Source organism: Jaculus jaculus, chromosome 19, assembly GCF_020740685.1.
Source record: "Jaculus jaculus isolate mJacJac1 chromosome 19, mJacJac1.mat.Y.cur, whole genome shotgun sequence".
In the NCBI taxonomy this organism is placed as follows: domain Eukaryota; kingdom Metazoa; phylum Chordata; class Mammalia; order Rodentia; family Dipodidae; genus Jaculus; species Jaculus jaculus.
Window position 1 is genome coordinate 9005109 of NC_059120.1, and position 25063 is coordinate 9030171.

Consider the following 25063-nt stretch of genomic DNA (forward strand, 5'->3'; position numbering starts at 1 on the left):
TGATTGCTTCCCTTCCTCCTCACTGGTGTGTGTGGAGACAGTTGAGGTGAGAAACCCTCACAGCCGCTCAGTACTTTTCTCCCACTGCCATTTTCTTACCCATGCAGCAATGTCTTTTATCAGACCTAGGGTTTTTAAATCCATCTCTCTCCAAATACAGGCAGAAATAAGTTTTCCATTTAACATACTGGAGCCTGAAAACTTATTCATTACCCAAAGAAGGGAAAATTATCCCAAACAATCTTAACCAGGAGGCCAATTCATCTGCTGACCTCTCAGACCTGGAAATGGATGTGATAGACAGCCTGTCCCCCACCGCCATTCCATGACCCCTCTTCAGGCCCAGATCAGCAGCACATTTCTTGCCAACAATCATTAAATGTCCAAGAAGACATTCAGCATCGTCTTCTACCACAGAAATCTGGCTATCCGTTTCTTGGGCACCACCGAAAATGTGTTGGTGCTTGTGGGGAAATGTCATGGAAGGCAAGACACCAGTCTTCCTCAAAGATGATCTTGGCTGGGATTTACTTGCAGATGATCTTTCCGAAGATCATGTTTCCTCCAGGCTGGGAGGCCTGAGCCTTGGCCACCTTGCTCACCATCTTGGCCTTCCTTTCCTGCCAAGTGGCCATGGGGCCTACAACTGACATTTTTACTCAAAATCTTTTCAGCATCATATCTGCAAAGTTTACTAGATGATTTTCAGATTCCTGTTTCTTTCAAAGCCTGAATCTATCATTGAGGTTCTATCTATGTATACATACCTTGTTCGTATATGTATAAGCACACATACATCTGCATATGTTTACATACAATTTACACAGACACATATGTGCAACACACACACACACACATATGCACATTTTGCAATCTGGAAGAATTTTGTCTTGGTTGATTTTACAATCCAGATGATGTCCCTGTGTGGTATGTCATTAGCTTCTCAGATTACATCATCCAGTACAGCACACCGACACTTTAAGTTATGATTTGTTTTCCCCTTTGGAGAGTGGTGATGTTACTTAAGAAAACAGTTTAGTGGATAGGTAATGAAAAAGCAGGAGACTGTTTTTATGTATGGCCATGGTTTCGGGGTGAACTATGAACAGAACATGGATTTTAATATGCTGATACTAGTGAAGCTCCTAGAATCCCTATTCCGGGAGACCCTGGCTGGGCTGATGTGACAGGGTGTGTGAGCCTGTGCTTTTAACCTGTTTCTCATCCTCCCATCCATTTGCAAGCACTTTGGGTTTTCCAAACTTGTGATGCTTTTACTTAGGCCTCCGTGAGACTCAGTAGTAGTGTTTTCTGTAACTGAAATACCTCCTGTCATTTTCTTCTAATTGCCTGTTTACATGCTTCGTTGCTTCATACAGTTCCCATGTCTTTGTTTTTTTTTTTTTAAGAAATCGCAAGATCTTTTCCCTATGCATTCTAGATACTATTTCCTAATGTTTTAAGTTAACAGCAGTATCTTCTCTCTCTTCTCCTGACAACACATGCTTTAATGCCCCTTGTAGAAACTAAATGGATATAATACGTTCTTGAGTTTCATCCTTCTCATTTACACTGCTTCTTCCCTCTGCTCTTCCATCCATTCCTAAGACAGCAGAGAGCACTGTGGACCAGGACTGTGATAGAACTTCTGTACTGCACTGTCTGTTTTAATCTCCTTCGGCATAATATATCTGGTAGAGCACAAAGGTGCTTAAATATCTATGTATTTAACTCATTCTTAAGTTGTGTACATAGAGAAGTATGCCAAATACTATCTCACTGTCTGTTTGCTATTTGCATGAAGACTGTGGCTCACAGGAAGTGCTGTGTTCAGACATTCATCATGAATGTCCTCAATTTTGGAGATCATCAAGGTGTTGTCCTTCTGGCTCTAACATCCTATCTCTCCTGATTCATCTGTATTGATGACAACATTTTCATTGACAAATACAGAGAATTTTCCTTCCTTGTGCATCATAGATGCCTCCTTTTGGTTTTATACTTACTGTACTACGAGCACCCTATCATGTAAATAATACCAGTGGATACAGCTTATCTTAGCAGTCAGGTATTATAAGTGGCTTAGATTTCACTGGCCATAGTCAAACCTTCATCCTTCCAGGGCCAAGATGGATTACACAGTCTTTCATTTCTCTTCATGCATAGTTAGGTACATCTTGTCATATTAATATTTCTGATCTGGATTTCTTCTTAACTAACTTTTGAGACAAGCCCAATGTAGTGGTCTTTTTTAAATGCAAGAATGAGGGAGAGAGAGAGAGAGAATGAGAATTGACATGCCAGTGTCTCCAGCCACTGTACTTAAACCTCGGATGTGTGTGCGACCTTGTGCATGTGTGCGGCCTTGTGCATGTGTGCGGCCTTGTGCATGTGTGAGACCTTGTGCATGTGTGTGGCCTTGTGCATGTGTGCGGCCTTGTGCATATGTGCGACCTTGTGCATGTGTGCGACCTTGTGCATGTGTGCGACCTTGTGCATCTGGTTGATGTGGGACCTGGAGAGTCGAACATGGGTCCTCAGTCTTCATAGGCAAGTGTGTACTGCAAAGCCATCTCTCCATCACAATGATGATCTTGATTAACCAAAATCCTCATCCTTCTGCTCTATTGTTGCTTGGCTTATTCTTTTCTTTACCATACTGCTAGAAGAATTTTTTTTTTTTTAAAAGGAGAACATCTGATTGTGTCAATATAGTGCTTCAAGTCACCCTTCAAAGATTGTTCTTATTCCTTAGGAATGCCTTTGCTTAACAGGATGACATGAGTGGACAGCTCCCTACCTCTTAAGAACTGGGTGACTCATGTCTTACACTTCTTTTTTATTTCAGTAGCTTCTCTTGCTATCTCCACTCTTTGCTTCATAGTTTGGAGATAATCTTTATTCCTGTCAAATACTTATCTCTCATTTGCCTTTATGTCTCAAAATTTAATGACCCACTTTGGGGCATAATATATGCTCTTTATGAAGTGCACAGAGCATTCTTTGAGTACTCTTCCTGTCCCTGTGACCATTTAATGAATCAGAATGAGTAGACAGGCTAAAATAAGCAGGGACCAGTGATAAATATCTCAGTATAATGGTTTCTGATCTATTTCCCATGTACTGTATCTAAATTTGTGTCTTCTGAACTCAATGTGCAGACCTTCAGATATGGACTCTCAAAATTAGTACATGAGTTAAACTTCTGTTTTACAGGTAAGGAAACTGACATTGACAAACCAAGATGCCAAATGACAGATGTGTTTGAAGCCTGTTGTTCTGACTCTTAACATCATAACATTTCTCAGACCAGGACAGTAATGCTTGTTGATGCACACATAATTTATATCTAAGAACATATGTGTCTGTCTGATCTCAAAGTAATATATAAAATAATACATCTTGTAATTTATAGCATTAAGTTGCTCCCAGATTACTTTCTGAAGTTAAATTGCAGGATTTTTAACCTGACCATACCTTGTAAGTCCTGCATGGTTCTTTACCTCTTTTATTAGAGAGAGGTGGGATATATTTTATTCCATAATTCTGGCTTTAAACTTATATAAGAAAATAAACACATTATTTTATGATTAATACTAAAGCGCTAAACCTTATTAAAAGAAAAACACACCTTATATTCAACAGGGACTATTGTTTTTAGAAAATTGTGGCAGTAAGGAGTTTGAAACAACTTTACTGCATTTGACTCATGAATAAATTCCCTCTACCTCATAGAAGGCACCTTCTTTGCTCCATTATTAGATGAAATAAACCCAAGGACAAAAGAAATCTAGAGGTAATCCTTTTGGCAATCTTGTCATACAGTTTCTGCAAAATATTCCCTGCAGTGCAGGATTGTTCAAAGCTTCCCATGCTGAGCCTTGCTTGCTGTGCTAAAAAAAAAAAAAGAAAAAGAAAAAAAAAAACTAGTTGTCTCTTGCTGAGAAATATTTTTCTAGAAAGGAAAACGAAGTCAGTGGCAGGATGTCTCCATGTGGCCCAAGGTCTGGGCAGGACACAGTCTGGTTCTCAGTACAGATTCTTATTTCCCCTTCATCTGCATCTTGACTGGTTGAGTGAAATTTGGGAAGAAAGTCACATTTAACTTTGCTCACTCTCTCATCTTTTCATCCCAAGAAACATCCTTTCCTATCTTAATCTTTAATTTTCATATTTTTACTGTCTTGGTCCAAGTATTTCCTCAACCTTACTAGCATTTGATTTCAAGGATGTTCAGAATTAAAGACAATAGAGTCACACAACTCTTGGCATGATTCTAGAGATAAATCACACACGCAAGACTGGAAGAAAGTTCTCTCTCAATGAACTTTCCAAACCTCTGACTGTGTAATGATATTTCACAGGTTCTGGGGGAGAAAGCCTGGAAATTAGAGACTGACCTTCCTACTGGTGCTCCTGGGATGAGTGAAGATGTAGATTGACATTGAAAATGGTTCAGAAGATTAAATTGCAAGGAAGAAAACAGAAATTTTGCTGTAGTAAGTGTGAAAGTGAAATATTTAGTATATTTTAGTACATTGGTTTAATTTATGAACATATCATCTATCCATTCACTTCAAACAAAATTCGTCACTTGACATGGGAATATAAATAGCACAAGTGACAGAGCCATTTTAAATCCATAGATGACACACTTGACTTAATTTATGTTTATTTTTATTAGTATATTTTTTGGCCCCAAACATCCCATCTAATATGAATGTTTTTTAAAAGGTGAAATTGTTTTTGAAACTATTATTTGTAAATAATATATCTCCACTTATTATTAGGTAATATAAAATACAACCTTCTAACGACTCTTTTACAAGCAATTTTTTAAATTGTTTTAATCAGTGTTCAGGACTCTGGGTTCACCTAAGAAAATTAAGGCTGAGAGAACCATGGGTCCTTTCATGTTAGTAATTTGATACAATAATGTATTGTATTTATTTATTTCATTCCCATATATTATATAAAAATTCAAAATATCATGAAATAAAATGGAAGCCAGACAAAAGCTAAATAAGTGAAATCAGGTTTTCAAATTTAACTTTCAATCATAGGATTTGATTTCCATGGTTGAAATTACTTATCATGTAGATGTGTACTGTCAGTTTTCTTAAATACGTGAAGTAGGGCTCCTTCAGAGAAGGGGCAGGGATAAGGGAAAGGATGGTGCCAACTCGTGTTGTTTCCATCCTTGTGTGCCTATAATTAATAAAAAATGTTCCATGAAGTAATGTATTACCTGATTAATAACTGTCTAATTTCTTGATTTTTGAAGCAATGTAATATTTACCTTTATCTCCAACAACAAAATATAAAGAAAAATTAGACCAATATAAAGTAATCTCTTTTTCTACAAAAATATTGCTCTTTTCCCAGGCAATTGCTTTTGATACTCATTTTATTTCTTTTTTTTTTTTTTTTTTTAAATTTTTATTTATTTATTTGAGAGCGACAGACACAGAGAGAAAGACAGATAGTTGGAGAGAGAGAGAATGGGCACGCCAGGGCTTCCAGCCTCTGCAAACGAACTCCAGACGCGTGTGCCCCCTTGTGCATCTGGCTAACGTGGGACCTGGGGAGCCGAGCCTCGAACCGGGGTCCTTAGGCTTCACAGGCAAGCGCTTAACCGCTAAGCCATCTCTCCAGCCCCTCATTTTATTTCTTTAAAGAAATGTTTTCTGGTATAGCCATGTTGCATTTTCTCAAAACAAAACAAAAAAAACAACACAATATGATTAGTTAATTATTACTGACTGCTGACTTCATTTTCTATAGAAATTATTTTTCTGTCATAGGATATCATCTAAATAGGGTAACACTTTTTATTTATTTATGAGGCAGACAGAGAGAGAGAAAAAAGAGAGAACGAGAGATTGTTTTTGCCAGGGCCCCTAGCCACTGCAAACAAACCTTAGGTGTATGTGCCACCACGTGTACTTGGCTTAACGTGGGTCTTGGTGTATCAAACCTCGGTCCTTAGGCTTCACAAGCAGGCACCTTAACTGCTAAGCCGTCTCTCCAGCCCAGGGTACTTTTTGTCACTGTTTTCATATGCCTTGGTATGAAAAATAATCAAATATAATGAAGAATTTTCCTGAATTCTGATTTGTGTTAGGTTTTTCTTATTCAAAGTTTAGAGACGTGGGTTTGAGGAAGAATGCTTCAAGGTTGGCAGTGCCTTCATGTCTAAACACATGAAACAGGTCATATGAACACAGCATGGCTCTGGTGGGGAGGGTGACTGTGGTGAAGCTCATGTCTCTCAGGTGTTTGTGCCATAAAGTGACCTTCTTTTCACGTTCATTTCTCCTCATGAATGAAGAGAGCTCCCACGAGGTTTACACAGGGTTGTCTGTGTGGACTATGGGGGACTACTCAGCAAGGAACACCCAACTTAACCTGTGACATTATAACATTCAACTTTAATTTCATTCCAAAATTCTCATTTTCTAGTTTTAAAACTCATTTGAACATTCACGTATCTTTTCTGAGTATCTGAAGTAAACATTTGACAATAAACAAAGCAATTGATTTTTTTCAAAAATATTTATTTATTTGAAAGAGAGTGGTGGGGGGAGAGAGAATGGGCATGCCAGGGCCTCCAGCCACTGCAAACAAACTCTAGACACATGCACCACTTTTGTGCATTTGGCTTACATGGTCTCTAGGGAATTGAACCTGGGTCTTCAAGCTTCTCAGGCAAGTGCTTTAACTGCTAAGCCATCTCTCCAGCCTGAAGACACTTGTTTTGAAAATTTGTTTTCATATATGGAAATATCAAAAAATCAATGTATGGGGCTGGAGAGATGGCTTAGTGGTTAAACGCTTGCCTGTGAAGCCTAAGGACCCCCGTTCAAGGCTCAATTCTCCAGGACCCACGTTAGCCAGATGCACAAGGGGGTGAACGCGTCTGGAGTTCGTTTGCAGTGGCTGGAATCCCTGGTGTGCCCATTCTCATTCTCTCTCTCTCTCTCTCTGCCTCCTTCTGTCTCTGTCATTCTCAAATAAATAAATTAAAATGAACAAAAAAAAATAAAAAAAATCAATGTATGTCTTCAATTTATAAACAAGGAGAGAGATATTCTTTGGCCCTTCATACATGTAGAAAATGAAAAATTTTAAACATCAAATAGTGTATGAAAGCATAAAGTTTCAAAATGCTTTATTAAAACTATACACTTACCAAAAAATAGAGAAGTGACAGCTAAAATTACTATGTTGAGTTATAACTAAACACAACTGTTGCTTTTTGCAAACAGACAGATGGAATATGATAAACTCGAGTTACAATTAGATTCCATAATCAGTGAACACATTTTCTAGAAGCCTTAGGTTCAAGGAAATTGGATTTATGCTTTGGAAAGATGAAAGAGCTCACTCACAGTAGCCACCATGGTCAACAGAGGATATCAAGAAACAATCTTTCTCTCACACATATATGTCACACACGTCTATTGATACTGCATGCCTTATGAATACCAAAACTTAAAAATCAATACAGACTTCTATAGGAAGCCAAGGGGAAAAAAAATTGTCAAATAAAGCAACGCATGTTCCAATGTACGTAAGGAGGTGGGTAGCTGTGATGTTTTTGGAAGAAAATGACCTGACTGTTCCATGAGTAGGAAACTGTGATGAGCTTGTTTAAAAAGCTATTGTTGTGCTGGAGAGATTTCTCAGTGGTTAAGGCAGTTGGCTGCAAAACCTAACACCCTGAGTTTGATTCCCCAGTACCCATATAATCCCAGATGGACTAAGTGGCACATGCATACATCTTGAATCCATTTGCAGTGGCAAGAGGCCCTGACATACCCATCCTCTCTGTCTGTCTCTATTCTATCCCTCTCTTCTTGGAAATAAATAAATAAAATTATTTTAAAGAGCATATTGCTAATATTACATACAATGCATCATATCTTAGGGAAAAAATGTCATATTGAGATAGTAGGTTAGGAAATATTTTGTGGAAGAGAAAATTCCCAAAACATCACTAATTATTTGGGTCATTAAATAATTATGAATATACCACTCAGAGAAGGAATTTGTTTAACAATGGTTTTCACAAAACAACAGTGTATTAAAACTTTATCCACAAGTGAAATATTTGGTTTTAAGAAGTTTCAAGGTTTGTCCCTTTTTCTTCAATAAATTCCACTTGGTTGAGACTATCATTTTTTTTTTCAAAATGCCATTATCCTTGGCTCATATAACATTCGCCTCCTCTACATACAGCTCAATAGTACATGCTAGTTAACTGCTGCCCTGTGATTGTGTATGTGACCAGAAGTAATAAAATAGGAAATATTTGCACTGAAAGCCCCCCATAACTCACTAGAATGTTCATCAGTTCAAGTTCAAATGCAAAGATAAAGGAGACTCCCAAAAAAGAGGAAATCCAGGTTTCTGAGGTAGGGTCTTACTATGTAACCCAGGTTTTCTTCAAATATACGGCAATCTTCCTGCCTCCAACTCCAGAGTGTGTATTACAGGCATGAACTACCATGCCTTGATTGAATCCAACTCCTGTGCATTTTTCAAACTATCTAATGTTCTACATTCTTTCAGCCATGTGCATTAAGACAACCTCAGCTCTGCCTTCCTGTGCCCTCCACTCTCACTGGCTGCATTGACTCTTCAGCTCAGTTCCCTAGATCTTGCTGGATTGATCTTCATGAAATATAATCTGGGCCTACCGTCGTTCTTCTTTAAACACTCTAATATGGTCTATGTTTCTCATTAATAAGCTCACAATTGGTCAGCACAGTCTATAAAGTTATTCATGTTAGCCCAGTGAAAATCTGGTCTGAATATTTCTCTATGGCCACAGCTATCTTCACACAACATAGCTTTTGGAGCTGGGGCAATATTGTAGATCAAGTCCAGGGCCTCATACACATAGGCAAGTGCTCTACTACTGAGCCAAACCTCAACTGGTGTAGAAGATAACTTGCAGGCCAGAGAAAGAGAGCTCACTTGGTAAAGCAAATTTAATCCATGATCCAAAGCCAAAAGCCTGTCTTCCAAGGAGCTGCTTCTACTCATGACTTGCTGACCCCTGCAGCCCTGTTCCTCCCCATGGCTGTCCTTTGCATCTCTTCCTTCTTCAGTCTGGGTGATTCTCATCCACTCTTCTTCATTCCTAAGACTTAGACTGGTTTGAGTGACAGTAGGTATCACATTAGCCAATTTGTGCACATTTCATTTGTACATTATTTTTTCTATCTTCTTCCTACCTGTCCCCTCCACTAGATGGAAAACTCCTTGGTTAGTGGGATTTTTACATTGTTAATTATATCCCCAACAAAAACAAGTTTGGTGTCCAGTGTATAGTAGATACTCACTTTATATTTGCTAATGAAATGCTAAAGCTACAAATTTCATATTTGCATTTTATGTGCAGATAAATCAAAGATGGGTTTCTCTGATATAAGAACATGCACTTAAAAGAGAGAACGTTTCCAAACATTTCAAAATTACAACACTTTTGTGATATATTGAGTTTTATAAAGTAGAGTAATATAATTTCATTATTTGAAAAAAGTATAGATTAGAATTTATGAAAATTTCCATCACTATTTCTTTCTCAATTTCATTTTCTAATATTTTGTTTATGTGTTCATTTATTTGAGAGAGTGAGTGAGAGAAAGAGAGATAGCACAAGAAAAGTGGTGCACCAGGATCTCTAGCCTCTGCAAATGAACTCTAGGTAGATGTGCCACCTGGTGCATCTGACTTAACATGGGTTCAGGGAACTCAAGGCCAGGTCCTTAGGCTTTGCAGCCATTCATCTTAACTGCTAAGCCATCTCTCCATCCCTTCTATCAGTCTCTTTATATAATTTCACATTCTGTTCAAAATTATTAACATATAAATTTATAACCATAACGCAAGAATCTAATCAAATTTTGAATAATTTTAGCAATACCTGTTGAGAGATTTTTAAAGATATGTAAAAATATATACCTTTATTATAATTTTCAGATGAGAATTTCACATACATATGTATATAATTCAAAGTGATTGAAAATGAAAGTATTATGTTTGCATAAATGAAATGCAAGGTATCCAATAAGGAAGCAAATTCAATTGTGTGTTTCATTACTGGAGGTGAGAGGAAGGACTCACAGATTCCAGCTGGTACTGATCATGGGCAGTGAAGCCTTGGGAACCCGATAGGGGAATCTATAATGGAATTATCACTGTGGCATTGATAAGAAAACCTTATTTAAGCAAATATTTCAATGCATGCAGATGCATGAAATGCAAGAATCAAATCTGTAAATGTTCTTTTCACACAATCCCTACCTTCAGTACCTCCCCGATGTGTGAATGTTGTTCCCACTTGGGGATCATCTCAGAACTCATTCACTTCTATTCAGATCAAATATTCCTGCAATTATATGTAATATATATGTATTTGAGAGAGAGAGAGAGAGAGAAAGAAGGAGACAGAGTGAAAGAAAGAGGGAGATAGAGAGAGGGGGGGAGAAGAGAGCGAGTGGGCACATCAGGGCCTCCAGCCACTGCAAAGGAACTCCAGATGTATGTGCCACCTTGTGCATCTGGTTTACATGAGTACTGGAGAATCGAACCTCACTCCTTAGGCTTTTCAGGCAAGAGCCTTAACCACTAACAACAGCTATCTCTTCTTAATAGCACTACATTTGGGTAAGAACTGTTTGGTGATCAATAACATAAAAATTATTACTTTCACAGACAAGTTGTATCTCAGTTTACACACTGAAGTATCATCATATGGTCAGGTTTACACAGCTAAAAAGTGGCAGCACAAGAATTCAAAGACATTTTGGCTGCATAGTGCAAGGTTACAACCAATGAAAACAACATATTTTTAAAAAATGCATCATGTGTCACTTTTATTTTGAAATAAAGCATATAACTCTCATTGCATTTACCTTTGTACACATTTATTTCTCTCACAGTAAAGCTGCTTACTCTACTTCCCAGTAGGAACATTGGTTTTGTCAATTGCCTTTTCAAGGTGGATCATGTACTAATGGGAACAATAGAGGTACTTTTCACATTTAAAAAATGCCTGACCATAAAGTGACAAAAGCAGTCAAATGGCGTTAACTGCAAGAACACATAGTGTGTTTCATCTTCTTTGTCTATGAGACTTATGTATACTGTACATGGCCCTGCTGATCAGACTTTAAAAAATGTGTCTGCCTATTAAGACATTATGCCTAACAGAATTTCTGCTGGAACACAAATAAGGACTTGTAATCCAGAGGAAACACTGTATGCAAGGAACTCTCTCTCTCTCTCTCTCTCTCTCTCTCTCTCTCTCTCTCTCTCTCTGTCTCTCTCTCTCTCCCTCCCTCCCTCTCTCTCTCTCTCTTTCTCTCTCTCTCTTTCTCTCTCCCTCCCTCCCTCCCTCCCTCTCTCTCTCTCTCTCTCTCTCTCTCTCTCTCTCTCTCTCTCTCTTTCTCTCTCTCTCTCTCTCTCTCTTACACACACACACACACACACACACACACACAGTATTAGTAGTCTATTGCCTTCTGAAAACAGTGCCAAGGTTCTGATAATTGATATTTCTTATTTGTCTCCTAGGCATATCCATAAAAATACACATCATCCAGAGGTGGTGATAGCTTTTGGTATAATATAAACATGTCTGTCTTAGCAGTTTTTTTTTAACTTGTTTGGAATTATATAAGCTCTATTAATGTCAAAATTTATTTTCACATATTCAAGGATGTTAACATAGTATGTAATTTCTTGTTTCTTAGTAGAACAAAGCATGTGAAAAATATTTCTAGCTTTGTGAAAACCAAAGAAGTTTACTACAATGTAAAATTTCTTATGTTATGAAAAAAAGAAAAATATTATTAAAGTGAATTAAATGAGTGTGTTTCAAGGAAGCAGACCTCACAGTATATGAATTATATGTCATTATGTTTCCAGGAACTCCTATTTTACATTGCAGTTAAACTTCATGGCTAGACAACAGACTTTCTCAAAATATTTTTATATCAATTGTCAGTGATACATAGGTTGAAAACATTTAGAGAATACAGTTCTTATTGCATTTAATTCCTTCAAAGCCCAAATTTAATACAAATGTAAATCTTAAATACACAGATCTATTAAGAGATTGTCAGGGGTGAAAGGAAAAATATAAACAAATACTAATAAAATGGAAAAAATAAGTGAAAAAATAGCTGTTCATGTCATGATGTATTTTGATTTTATCAATAATTTTCCTTTATTGAAATTTTATATATGCACATGCTAAGTTTTAATTATAATGTTCACATTATTAACTTATCTCAACCCCCTCTGTATCTGTCTTCTATTGAATTCCTTATTCCTCACAATTAGTACCTCTTCTAACCTTAACATGTCCCGTGTGTGGTGTGTGTGTGTGTGTGTGTGACCCAGGGATGTTAATGAAGGTTGCCTGCATGGGCATGGATGGAAGATTATTTACGAGAGCACATGGTTCTATCAGTGACTACACCACAACAGAAAATGTCTCCTACTATCCCAGCCCATTACTCCTCAGGCAAGACTGAACCTCTCCTCCCCCATCTGTGTTGGAGTGTTGATGGATGCAGCACCGTGAGGGTCCTGTGCAGCTAAGCACAGTCACGGGGATGCTGTGAGTCCATCACTCACTTCCTGTCTGAAAGTCAGCGTTCCCCAGCACTCCTCTGCATCCTCTGGCTTTTACATTTGTGTCATTCCCTGTTTTCCCCGTGCTTAGGGGATGTGACAGAGATATCTCATTTAGCAATGAGTACTCAACAGCCCCTTATCCTCTGGACTTTAGCCAGGTTTGAGTCTCCCCAGTAATCACCACCATCTGTAAAGAGAAGCTTCTTTAACCAGAAGTAAGGACAGCACTAATCTGTGGGCCCAAATATACATATTTAGAGGACAATGCAATGGTCCCATTTAGCCCAACAACAGTGGTAGCTTTCCTCATAGGGCCTATTAACTCATATGCATAGGTTTTTATTTATTTATTTTTTTAACTAGATTTACAGTGTCAAGGATCAAATCAAACTGGTTCTTTCCGTTTATTATATACTTGATTATTCATATACAAAAATCTATCAAAATCAGAATTAACAGGGGCTTGTTCTGATAAATTAGTGACCATACAGATAGTAGAATGTCAAAATTTGATTTTAATTCAAAAATGGTGGTGAGAAAATAAGTTGCCATTTTAGAATTGTAAATGTGCCAGCAAATTTTCCAAAATTAACAAATATGAAAGCAACAAGTAAGAAGAACAGTGCAGGGCATATGAAAATCAGCCCGGAAAACACAATGTAGAAAAGAGAGAGAGGTAGGTGGAAGACAACAGATAAAGCTTTGCCACTTTCATAATTTTAAAGGAAATCAGTGAGTCTTCAACAATTCAAGTTGCATTTGTGTACCTGTGCATTGTAAATTATAATTCGTGCTCTGTGAAAATAAGCCCTTATTTTATCACAATAAAATGAAGATAAAAATAAAATATGAATGTTTTTCAAATGATCATGGTGCTTAGATAATGACCGTGCTACTTAGCTCTTACTCAATTAAGATACTTTTCTAATGTTTTTCTTCTGATGGACCATTAGTGTTCCATGGAGCCCTGCTGTCAGTATCTTTATCTTCATAGATTCTTCTACTTATGACTATAAGGTGTTGTATCCTTAAGATAAATTTAGCTATTTAAAAGACAGAAAGCATCCCTCTCTTCCAGTCCCTGTGCATTCAATAATTTGTCTTCCCTATCAGGCTCTGCAATTTTGTTTTTCATTATCAATTACACCCTCACATGCTTTCTGCTATTTGTTTTAGCTGCTTCCAGATTCAAAGAAAAGTGCAGGTAATTATTACATGGCATAACTTCGGGAAGATCAAAGTGAATCCTGTAAGAATATTAGTCTGACATCAGAGGCAGTCTTGTTCTGTCCTCTCTTTCCTACCTCTCTTCTCAAACTCCATTGCCACCGCTATCTCCCTCTCCAATCTATTTCTATTACCTATCTCTCACCACACACACATACCAAGGACACTTAATTTGCTTAATTGCATGTATTTCTGCTGCTCCCATTGGAGAGGAAGTTGATAAACAGTTGTTTGTTATCCTCTATGGAGTCTACACTTGTAAATTTCTCTATATGCTAGAATTTAGTTGTAATCTCAAACTCAGTTGTAATGGTTTTAAAGTAATTTATGAGCATGCACCATAAAGTAGGGTAAAGTCGGAGTCATTCAGAGTGCACATCACAAGCTTGTCCCAAGATACCCCATCTCCATGATGGAGTTTTCACGTTGTAAACAAGTGTCCATGTCCTGCTCTGTGGAGTATGATACTTTTGTTGTGTTCTTGTGCTTTTATTGGTGATTTTGCCATTTAAAATGGGTATCTAGCATTTTGTTGGAATTTGATCTCATATACCCAAAGATGAGCGTGATGTCATATGTCTTACAGAGAAATTCTTAAATAAGCTTCTTCAAGCATAAACTGTGAGGAGCTGGCTGAGTTCAGTGTTAAAAAATCAACAATATAGCAATGCATAAGGTACCTTGGAATGCAGATAGACATAAATAAGGTTATGAATTAATCAGTGGATAGATTGCGACCAGAGGCTAACTGTAATGTATGTAATTTTGTATTTGCCCTGGGGACACAGTCTCAGTATTCACTAATTCCATGTTGGTAGGGACTTTATAGATGGAGACTACCATGAACAGTAAGAAATCTGAGTATTAATACAATAAATAATTAATGAAGTATATGCATAAATATGAAACATAAAAAGTGAATAAAATGTAGATAATTATGGTAATAAATTCCTTCTTATGTTATCAAATGAATATGTATATATTAGCAACAACTGTATATACACACACAAACTCACAGGCACACACACACATAGGCTAACTTCAAAAGCAAAACAGCATTATGAGCTATCAATTGAAAAATTAGAAATTATAATTATTATATATTATTATATTATATATATTATACTATATATATATATTACATATATATATATATATTATATATAATTAATTATATAGCTGGGTATGGTGGTGCATACCTTTAATCTCAGCACTCAGGGGGCTGAGGTAGGAGGATTGCTGTGAGTTCAAGGCTACCCTGAGACTACATAGTAAATTCCAGGTCAGCCTGGACTAGAATGAGACCTACCTCAAAAAACAAAAGAAAAAAAAAAGAAAGAAATTAAAAATTTTGTAGGTATAATAAAGTATCACTAGAAATTAATGTTTCAAGTTCTGGGAAAATAGTTTAGTGATTAAAGGCTCTTGGTTGTGAAATCTGTTGGTATGGGTTTGATTCTCAAGTATCTATATAAACGCAAATGCACAAAGTGGTGCATTCACTCTAATTCTTTCTCTCTCAAGTAAATAAATGTATTTATATTTTTTAAAAATGACAATTTTGGGCTGGAGAGATGGCTTAGTGGTCAAGCGCTTGTGAAGCCTAAGGACCCCGGTTTGAAGCTCAATTCCCCAGGACCCATGTAAGCCAGATGCACAAGGAGGGTACGTGTCTGAAGTTTGTATGTAGTGGCTGGAGGCCCTGGCTCATCCATTCTCTCTCTCTCTGGCCTCTTTCTCTCTCTGTCTGTTGCTCTCAAATAAGTAAATAAAAATAAACAAAACAAAAAAATTTTGTAATCCAAAACATCTTATTAGTAATTTTTTAATGATTTTTTTTATATTTTATTATTTATTTATTTGACAGAGAAAGAGGGAGAGAGGGAGAGAATGGGCATACTAGGGCTTCTAGCCACTGCAAACGAATTCCAGACTCTGGTGTCCCCTTGTGCATCTGGCTAATGTGGGTCCTGGGGAATCGAACCTGGGTCCTTTGGCTTTGTAGGCAAATGCCTTAATGATAACCCATCCTTCCAGCCCTCTTGTGTTTTTTAAATATCTCCTAAATTATAGTTATCACTTCTTCCACTCCCTCTGGAGTTTGCATGATGTCCTGGTGTACCTATTGCCTACCACTAGTAAATAAATAAGCAAATCATTTCTAAAGGACTTAACTTTAGGGGCTGTAGAAATCTCCCAGTGGCTAAGGTGCTTGCCAACAAGATCTGATGACCCAAGTTTGATTTCCCATCACCTACATAGAGCCAGATGCCCAAAGTGGCACCTGCATTTGGAGTTTGTTCACGGTGGCTGGAGGCCCTGGAATGTTCATTTTCTCCCCCTCCCATCTCTTTCTCTATCTCTGCTTTCAAATAAGTAAAGATTTTAAAAAGAAATTAATTTTACAGGGCTGGGAAGATAGCTCAGTGCTTAGGGAACCTGCTCACAAATCTTACTGTCAGTCATATAGCTGGCAAAAAATTTCTCCCATTCTGTGGGTAATCTATTTTCTCTGTTTATGGTATGTTTGTCTTCACAAAAGCTTTTTAGCTTCATTAGATCCCATTGGTTGAGTGATTGTTCGATTTCCTGGGCTACTGGGGTTTTGTTGAGGAAGTCCTTCCCTACATATATCATGCATATATCATGGAGCATTACTTTGAGTTTTTTCTTCCAGTACTTGAAGACTTTCAGGGCTTATATTGAAGTCTTTAATGTAGTTGGAGTTGGGTTTTCTGTATGTTGAGATAAGTGAATCTAGTTTCATTTTTCCACATGATGTTATCCAATTTATCTAGCACAATTTGTTGAAGATGCTACATTTGCTCCAGTCTATGTTATTGGCACCTTTGTTAAAGATCAAGTAGGTAAAATTACTTGACATAATGTCCAGACCTTCAGTTATGTTCCACTGGTATATTTCTGTTTTTATGCCAGTGCCATACTGTTTTTGTTACTACGGCTATATTGGGTATGGTGATCCTCCAGAGATGTTTCTTTTGCTGAGATGACTGGGTATGGTGATCCTCCAGAGATGTTTCTTTTGCTGAGATTTTTGAATGCTTTTATGTTTTCATTATGTAGGTTTTCACATCTTTGGTTACTGTTATTCCAAGGTATTTAATTTTCTGTGGCTGAAAATGGAATAGCCTCATTAATTTATTTCTCTGTATACTATCCTTTGCATATAGAAAGGCTACTGATTTTTGTGTGTTGATTTTGTATCCTGCCACTCAACTGAAGGAATTAATCACCGTTAGAAGTTCAGAGGTGAAGACTTTCTGGTCACTTATATATGGATCATGTCATCTGCAAATAGGGCTAATTTGACTTCTTCCTTTTCACTTTGTATCCCTTTTATTTCTTTCTCCTAACTTATTGCTCGAACTAGGTTTTCTAGTACTATGTTGTAAAGCAGTGCTGAGAGTGGCTACCTCTGTCTTGTACCAAATTTCAATAGGAACTCCTAGAGTTTTTCCCCATTAAGTATTACTTGGGCTTTAGATATTTTATATATAGCTTTTATTGTGTTGATATATAAACACTCCAAGCTTATTCTCTCCTGCATTTTGATCATGAAGTAATATTGCATTTTGTCAAAGGTCTTCTCTGCATCTATTGAAATGAACATGTGGTTCTTGTGATTACATTTATTTATATTTTGTATATGTTGACACATATGCAAGAAGACAAGAAAACTGTAGTTCTATTTAGCTAATGAACTTATAGGTAAAGATACTTAACTAGTAAGCCATCTCCCAACCCAGGTTTCATTTTATAAACTGTGGTACACCTATGTTTAGTGCATGTAGAGTTGTGATTATGATGCCCTGATGCTGGATCATTCCTGTGATGAGTATGAAATGGTCTTCCTTTGTCCTTTTTGATTACTTTTGGTTTGAAATCTATTTGTTAGATATTAATGTACCAACACCTTCTTGATTATTATTATTTCTCTTTGCTTGGAATATTATTTTCTAACCGTTCACCCTGAGGAGAAGTCTATCTTTAATGGTGAGGTGGGTTTCTTGAAGACCGCAGACAGAAGGCTCGATTTTTCTCATCCACCCAGTTAACTTGTGTCTTTTGATGGGTGAGTTAAGACCAATAATATGTAAAGTTATAATGTTATATTCAATTCAATCCCTATCATAATGCTGTGCTGTTTGGGATTTGGTACTTTCCTGAGCTTTGTACATTTTTGAGCCTTCTGTAGTTTTGGTTATTGTGATCTTCCGTAGGCTCTTGAGATTGGTTATTTCACTATTATGCATGGATTATTCCCTGAAGTATTCTCTGTAGGTTTGATTTTGTGTTAATATAATCATAGAGTTGACTTTTTTTCATGGCATGTTTTTCTTTCACCTTTTATTATTAGGGATACTTTTGCTGGGCATAGTAACTTGGGTTGGAAGCCATAGCTTTTAGACTTTGAAGTGTTCCATTCTAGGCCCATCTGGCATTCAGTGTTTCCATTGAGAAATATGAGGAAATTCTGATACAATTGACTTTGTAGGCAATGAGTTGTTTCTTTCTTGCTTCTTTTAACACTTTCTCTCTGTTGTTGAGAGTTTTACCTATGACATGACTTGGAAAGTTTCATCTTTGGTCTTGTCTCATGTTCTGTGAGCTTCTTGTATCTACACAGGCCCCTCTTTTTTTTGAGATTGGAAAATTTTTCTGCAATAATTTTGTTGAGTATGTTCCCTATGCCTCTGACCTGAATTTCCTCTCCTTTTGGTGTACCCATGATCTGGATATTTGGCCATTTTAGGATATCTCACAGTTATCTTGCATTCAGTTTACATGTTTTTTGAACTTAGCCAAATATTTGGACTCATGAAAAATTTCTTCTTTTTTGTTTTCCAGCTCAGAGGTTCTATCTTCCATATGAGTGATTCTGTTAGTAAGGTTAAAAAAAAAAAAAAAAAAAAAAAAAAAAGCTCTTTGATTTTTATTTTCTGTTGTGTTATTTTGCATTGTGTCCATCTCTATTTTGAAGTATGATTTCAGTTCAAGGTTTGACTTTATTGATGCTTCTTGGAATTCATTCTTGCATTTAATCATGTCTTACTTAGCTTATTCAGCTAGTTATTGAGATCCTCTATATGTTGACTCACCTTCAATTCATTCTTCTCTCTTTTGATGCTTCTCTGGTTTTCTTCAATTACTTCTGCTCAGCTTTATTGTTGGTTCTACTTCAGCAATTCTCTTGATCTGGGCAACATCACTTGTTGTCTTCATTTTGAAATTCATTTTATGTTGTTTTCTCTGTGATCTAATTGGAGGCTTCCATTGTGGGATTAGACATCCTTGGTAGAGAGCTATCAGTTTTCTGACTTTTATTTTTACCCTTCTTAGCATAAAAAAACAACAACTTATTTTATTGAGGAGGAAACAGGTATTTTTCCTTGTAGGATCTTCAGTGAGTGTCCTGTTTTAAATGTGAACTGGATTGGAGTAAGATGGGATTATAATCACAAATGAACAGATTGTGGAGATTTCAAGTATATCAAAGGTACCCAGGGAACTAGGAGGTGGGGCACTGGGATCTCCAGTCTACTTGCGCCCATTTGCATGCACCCTTTGGTAGAGGAGACCCAGGGGTTGGGGGCCCAGGATCTAAGAATCTGGGGATCCATGGGCAAGAGGCCAGCTCCTACAGTGGCCCATGTACCTTCTGCCTCAGAGGAACGAAGATTTGGGGACCCAAGGACAGATCAGTCAGGAAGCAGGAGCAAAAGGCTTTCTTCTGCAGCAGAGGCAGAGTCCACACCTTCCTAAGCCAGCAACAGAAGTACCAAGACCACGGAACTTGGAAGTGTGGAACAAGCCAGGTGCTCTAAGGAACTCACTCTGTGGGTGCACCGTCAAGAGCAAGAGATCTGGGAGTTGGGGACCCAGGGGCCATTCAATCAAGAAGGAAGAGAAAGAAGACTGCTTCAGTAGCAAACATGAAGGGGCCAGGAAGCTCTAAGCCAGCAAGAGATACCAGGAGCAGGGAACTGGGAGGTGGGGAATTAACCAGGAGTTCAGGCTACTCACTCCATGTTCACACACCCTTTCACCTTGTTTGTGCAGATCTGTCACTGCACACTCTGTTCATTAGGCCAGCATGCCTTTGAGCTTCCACGGAACCCTGTCTCTGCCTCACTTCTGGTGGCAGCAGGGCCGGGCTGTCGACCCTCATGCTGTTCCTTTCAGCTCTACGTAGGTTTTGGAGGAAGGAAATTAAGCTTGTGCACCCAATTTCTTAAGCCATGCACTTTCTGTGTTTATTGATTGTGTTGATTCCTTTGTAAAGACTCATTACCATGCATTTACTTGCAGTAAGGGAAGCAATACTTTATGTTTTTTCTTTTATTGCTGTAGTATTGACCTTTTGACATCAAGGCAGAATCATGCATATTCTGACTTCTAATAGTTATCTGCATGAGAACAAAATAGAAATGACTATTGCTAGCCAAGATCCTTTGTGTAAGGTTTGCATATTTTGGTGATATAACTGATGGCCTTTACTCCAAATAAATGTCCAGCTTCCTCGTAACCAGGAACATTTGTCTGTAGTGGTTGTTGTTTGTTGTGTGTGAACTCATGTTCCAAATATTTTGAGATGCACATACACCTCAAACATATTGTGGCATTTTTTCAGAATTAAGAGTTATCATCAGATGTGAGCAGAAGACATTGGAGGGAGATCTTAGATCAGGCAAGTGAAAGAAAAACTGAAGGGAAATAGGAGTCTCTAATATTGTGAAGGGCAAGGCTATCAATAAAATGAAAGATTTTCCATGTGAAATCAAGAAGAGATTGGAAGAGGAAATTGAATAAAAATCCTCAGGAGCTTCCACATAATGACCTTTCAATACCTCCTCCATTCTTCTGGATTATTTTATGTTGAGGCCAAGATCTATAAGCACTTGGTTAAAACTCATTTTCAAACAGTATTTTTGCCACTTTTCTAATGTTTTCTCGTCAATACCCTGAAGACATGTACAGTAGTCACTTCTTCCCACAGTACCTTGGCCACGCATGTCACTTTGTCTCCTAAAAGTGGCACCCCCACCTTCTCCCTTCAACTGTACATGCCTTCAATGTTTGCTTAATCATTTTTCTCACAATCAATATTTGCAGAAATGTTTTCATTATATCACTTTTTCCATTTTCACTTAAAATACTCTTCCCTCACTTTTAGAACCTTAATATGTTTTAGTTGGGCCGGTAGAAATGGCAAAATAGTTAAAAATGTTTGCTAGTAATGCCAAATAGCCAGCCAGATTCGATTCTCTAGTAAGCACACAACACGAGATGAACAAAGCCGTGCATGCATCCGTAGTGGCAGGAAGCCCTGGCATGGCAATACTCTCTTTTACTTTCTCCCCGCCCTCTCTTTTCTCTCTCTTTTTTTTTTCCTCAAACAAGTTAGAAATAAATATAAATTAGCTGCCTCTCACAGTGATGTTTCCACTGCCCTTCACCAGGGCAGTAGCTCTGACAGCTGGAGTGCTAATTGATTAATTCGTAGCATGCTTTCTAGTATCTAACTTCTATGTTCTCTTGGCTTTTGGAACAAAGTTTTCATAGGTTTTGGTTATTTGTTTGTTGTTTTCTGAATATCAATTCTTTTCATGCCAAATGCTAAGAAGTATGAAGGAATCATACTGTCATTTACCTTTTGATAGAATAAATGTGGTCTGCCAATCCACCCGTTATTCTGCTGCCCTTTTCATAACAGAAAGATAATCCCAGCCTGGTTATTCCAGTTGCTACTGTTCCCTTCTTCAGAGTGCAAGAAATATTTGGCCACATTGCAACTCACTGTCAGCTGGGGAAAATTATGAAAGGATGTTACATTCCTTCCTTCCCAGGACCCAACTCTCATCTTTCTATTTCTGCCAGTGCACATAGAAAACATTGCCAGGCAGGGTAAGAAATAGTTAAGAGGGTTACTATTAGAAAAATCGCAAAGCTCCCTGTGGTTTCAGATAGTTTTGAGATCCATTTTGTTGTTCATTGATTGTTCTCTCCCTCTCTTTCTCTCTCTCTCTTTGAATAACAGTTTGGTTCTCTTTATTTTTTTTCATTAGTAAGTTACGTTTTTCTGGTCATCAGAAATTTCCATGTACTTGAATTTACTTATCCCATTACTTACATCCTCCAAATGCCAAAATGCTACTTATTTCACAAACATGGAGCTGGTAGTATAAAATATACTAAGTCAAATCTAGGGTTTAGAAAACTGAAAAAATCTTTAAGATGGTTTTAGGATGACTAGTCCAGGATGTTTTTGTCAGTTTTACCCTTACCCAGCTCATGTTCTGGCTCCTGCTCTGGCTCCAGATTGTTTTCTATTGTCCCAAGACTCCACCTGGAGCCGTATCAGAAAACATGAGGATCCTTTTGGGAAACTGTATTATTCCCCTGTAGCTCAAGTGAAAGGTCTTTCTTTTCAGTCTCAGAATTTTATACAGCCCCAGAATTATACACACCTCAAACATAAACCAAACTTGCTTGAGAGAAGGAACACAGATTAAACAATTACCATAGTGCAAAAAAAAAAAAAAACAATTAATTTACTATTTTGAAATGGTAAGTTATCATGTGAAGAATGTCTGTCGATTTTCTCTTGCATTTGTACATAGTATGTTTTAATGTGTCATCATATTTAATCTTAATTTCACTCTCCATAGCTGTGTGGTCACTTGTCGCCTGTAGATGAAGCCAGTAGTAAGCTCTTCACCTCATTTTAATCCAAATAGCTATTCTCTGTTGAATATCTCACTGACATATTTAGTATTTTTCTATTTTCCTCTCTCTTTTCCCTAGCAGTATCACAACACTGCATTGTTTATAAGAGACCTGGAAGAAATCATTTAATATTTTGAAAATGGTTGCAGGTAGATGTTTAGATTCCATTTTGCAGATCCATGATGTATCTAATCTTTAAAGAAATATGAAGAAAATGATGCATGATTTTACATTTGTTTAGTGACCCTTTGCCAATATTGAAAGTATTTTTTTCTTAATACCTCATATAAAACTTCAAAGAAAATCATATACAAATTTGAAAAGATATGAAATTTGGTCAGATCAAGTGAGGTGGATATTGTCAATGCAAGTTGGTTATTATGAAACAGGGTAGAAGTAATATAAATCATGAAATGGTTTTCTAGAGCCCATGACTTGCCTATAGATGGACAAAAATGGATCTGTGGCTACCACTATACTGGGACACATTCAGCAGAGATACTTTGAATTTTTATTCTATCAAGCTTCTCTAGTCGTCCTGGGTCACAGCATCTTCCCCACCATCCTTATTTGGTTCTTGTCATCAAGTATATTTACCCAAGGACATGAATTGTTTGTTAAATTCATGTATTTCAGTATTTTAAAAATAACAAAATATAATGTTAAATGTTTACTTTGGTGTTGGAGAGGTGGCTCAGCTGTTCAGGCACTTGCTTACAAAGCTTAAGGACCCAGGTTTGATACCCCAGTACTAACATAAAGCCAGATGCAAAAGGTGGTTCATGTGCTTGGAGTCCATTTGCAGTGGGTAGAGACCCTGGCATGACCATTCTCTCTCTCTTTCTCAGATGAATGAATGAATGAATGAATGAGTGAATATTTCAGGGCTGGAGAGATAGCTTGGAGGTTAAGGCCCTTGCCTGTGAAGCCTCAGGACTCCAATTGGGTTCCTGAGTAGCCATGGAAGCCAGACGCACATGGCAGCACAGGCATTGGAAGTTTGTTGCCAGTGGCTGGAGGCCCTGGTGTGCTCATTCTCTCTCTTTGTCTATCTGCCTCTTCCTCTCTTTCTCTTTCTAATAAAATGTTAAAAAATAAAAGACTTGTCAGCATGATGTAGAGTTATTTTTAAAAATTACCTTTTAATTATTATTAGTATTTTTTATAACACAGAGTTTCATGTAGCCTGAGCTGGCCTCATATTCACTGCATAGGCAAGGCTGAACTTGAACTCTTAATTCTTTTGCCTCTGACTGCCAAATGCTACAATTAAAGGCATAAGGTACCAGGCTAAGCTGTATTTTTACTAAATGCAAATTTTGTGATGACGATTGCTTGAGCTCACTGCAACAATCTTTTATGCTTGTTGGTTACAGACATGGTTAAGCAAATAAGACATCATGTCATCTCCTAATGAGATGTTTACATTTTAGAAGTGAAAGGTCCAGATATACACAATCTATAAAGGAATTGTAGCTAGTCTGGTTTTCAATAATATTGTCCACAAAGAAACATATTTTTCTTTTGCTCTGTGCTTACCATCTCGTTTCACTGCCTTCTTCTCTTTCCAATGCTTCTAAAACTATGTAGTTTAATTTAAGAAGATGAATCGTCAAAAAGATACAATATCATCAATCACTCAATGAACAGTGAACAATGGTTTATTTCAAAACTTTATATAATATTCATTTATAGTCAATTATAATAATTATAACTATATTTGAATATAATCTTTGGATAAATAAACTACCTTAGTAAGGAAAAAAAAATTGGACTGTAAAACTTATAATGAAAAGTACAGTGGTTACAAAACTCTCAAAACTGAGCCCTGTGCTTTGTTTGTAAAACAGGAATAGTAGAAAGTAAGTTGGCACTAGAAAATGGATTAAAAATATCAGAATCTATGGTTTACAAGACTCAGAAATGGCCTAAGCACACCCACAGCCTGGGGTTTGGCATGGAGTCTGTATTTCTCCACGCTTGGGGGAAGCAGTGGTTTCTTCCTGCCAAGTTGGCCGTGGTGTTCACATCAAGGAGTCTTCCCGTGTTTGTGGAGATTGTCCAGGTAGGTCTGGCTCAGCAGCTGAAGGGGATGTATTGGCAACTTCACAGCAAGAAAAGCCTCAAAGGAATGAACAGAACATGCTGGAATGTTGGTGTAAGAATTTAGCCTGCTTAGTGGAAAAAAATGAAGTCTTGAGCCAGGAAAGACAAAAAAAAAAAAAAAAAAAAAAAAAACAACTAATGGAGTAAGGCATCAATTTGAAGATCATTTCGATAAATATTTACAAGGTGGTCCACATGGCTGTGGAGGTGGAGAGTCACAAGTTCTCATCTCCATTTCTGAATTAGATATGAAGGGAACTGGGAAGAAAATTCTCTTACTTTTTTAAAAAATATTTTATTTAGGCCAAGCATGGTGGTACACGCCTTT

At 37.3% G+C, this 25063-nt stretch overlaps 1 pseudogene; it reads right to left on the reverse strand.

Moving 5' to 3' along the window:
* Positions 1–243: 243 nt before the first annotated feature.
* On the reverse strand, positions 244–605 carry LOC101611956 (annotated as a pseudogene).
* Between the last annotated feature and the right edge of the window lie 24458 nt (positions 606–25063).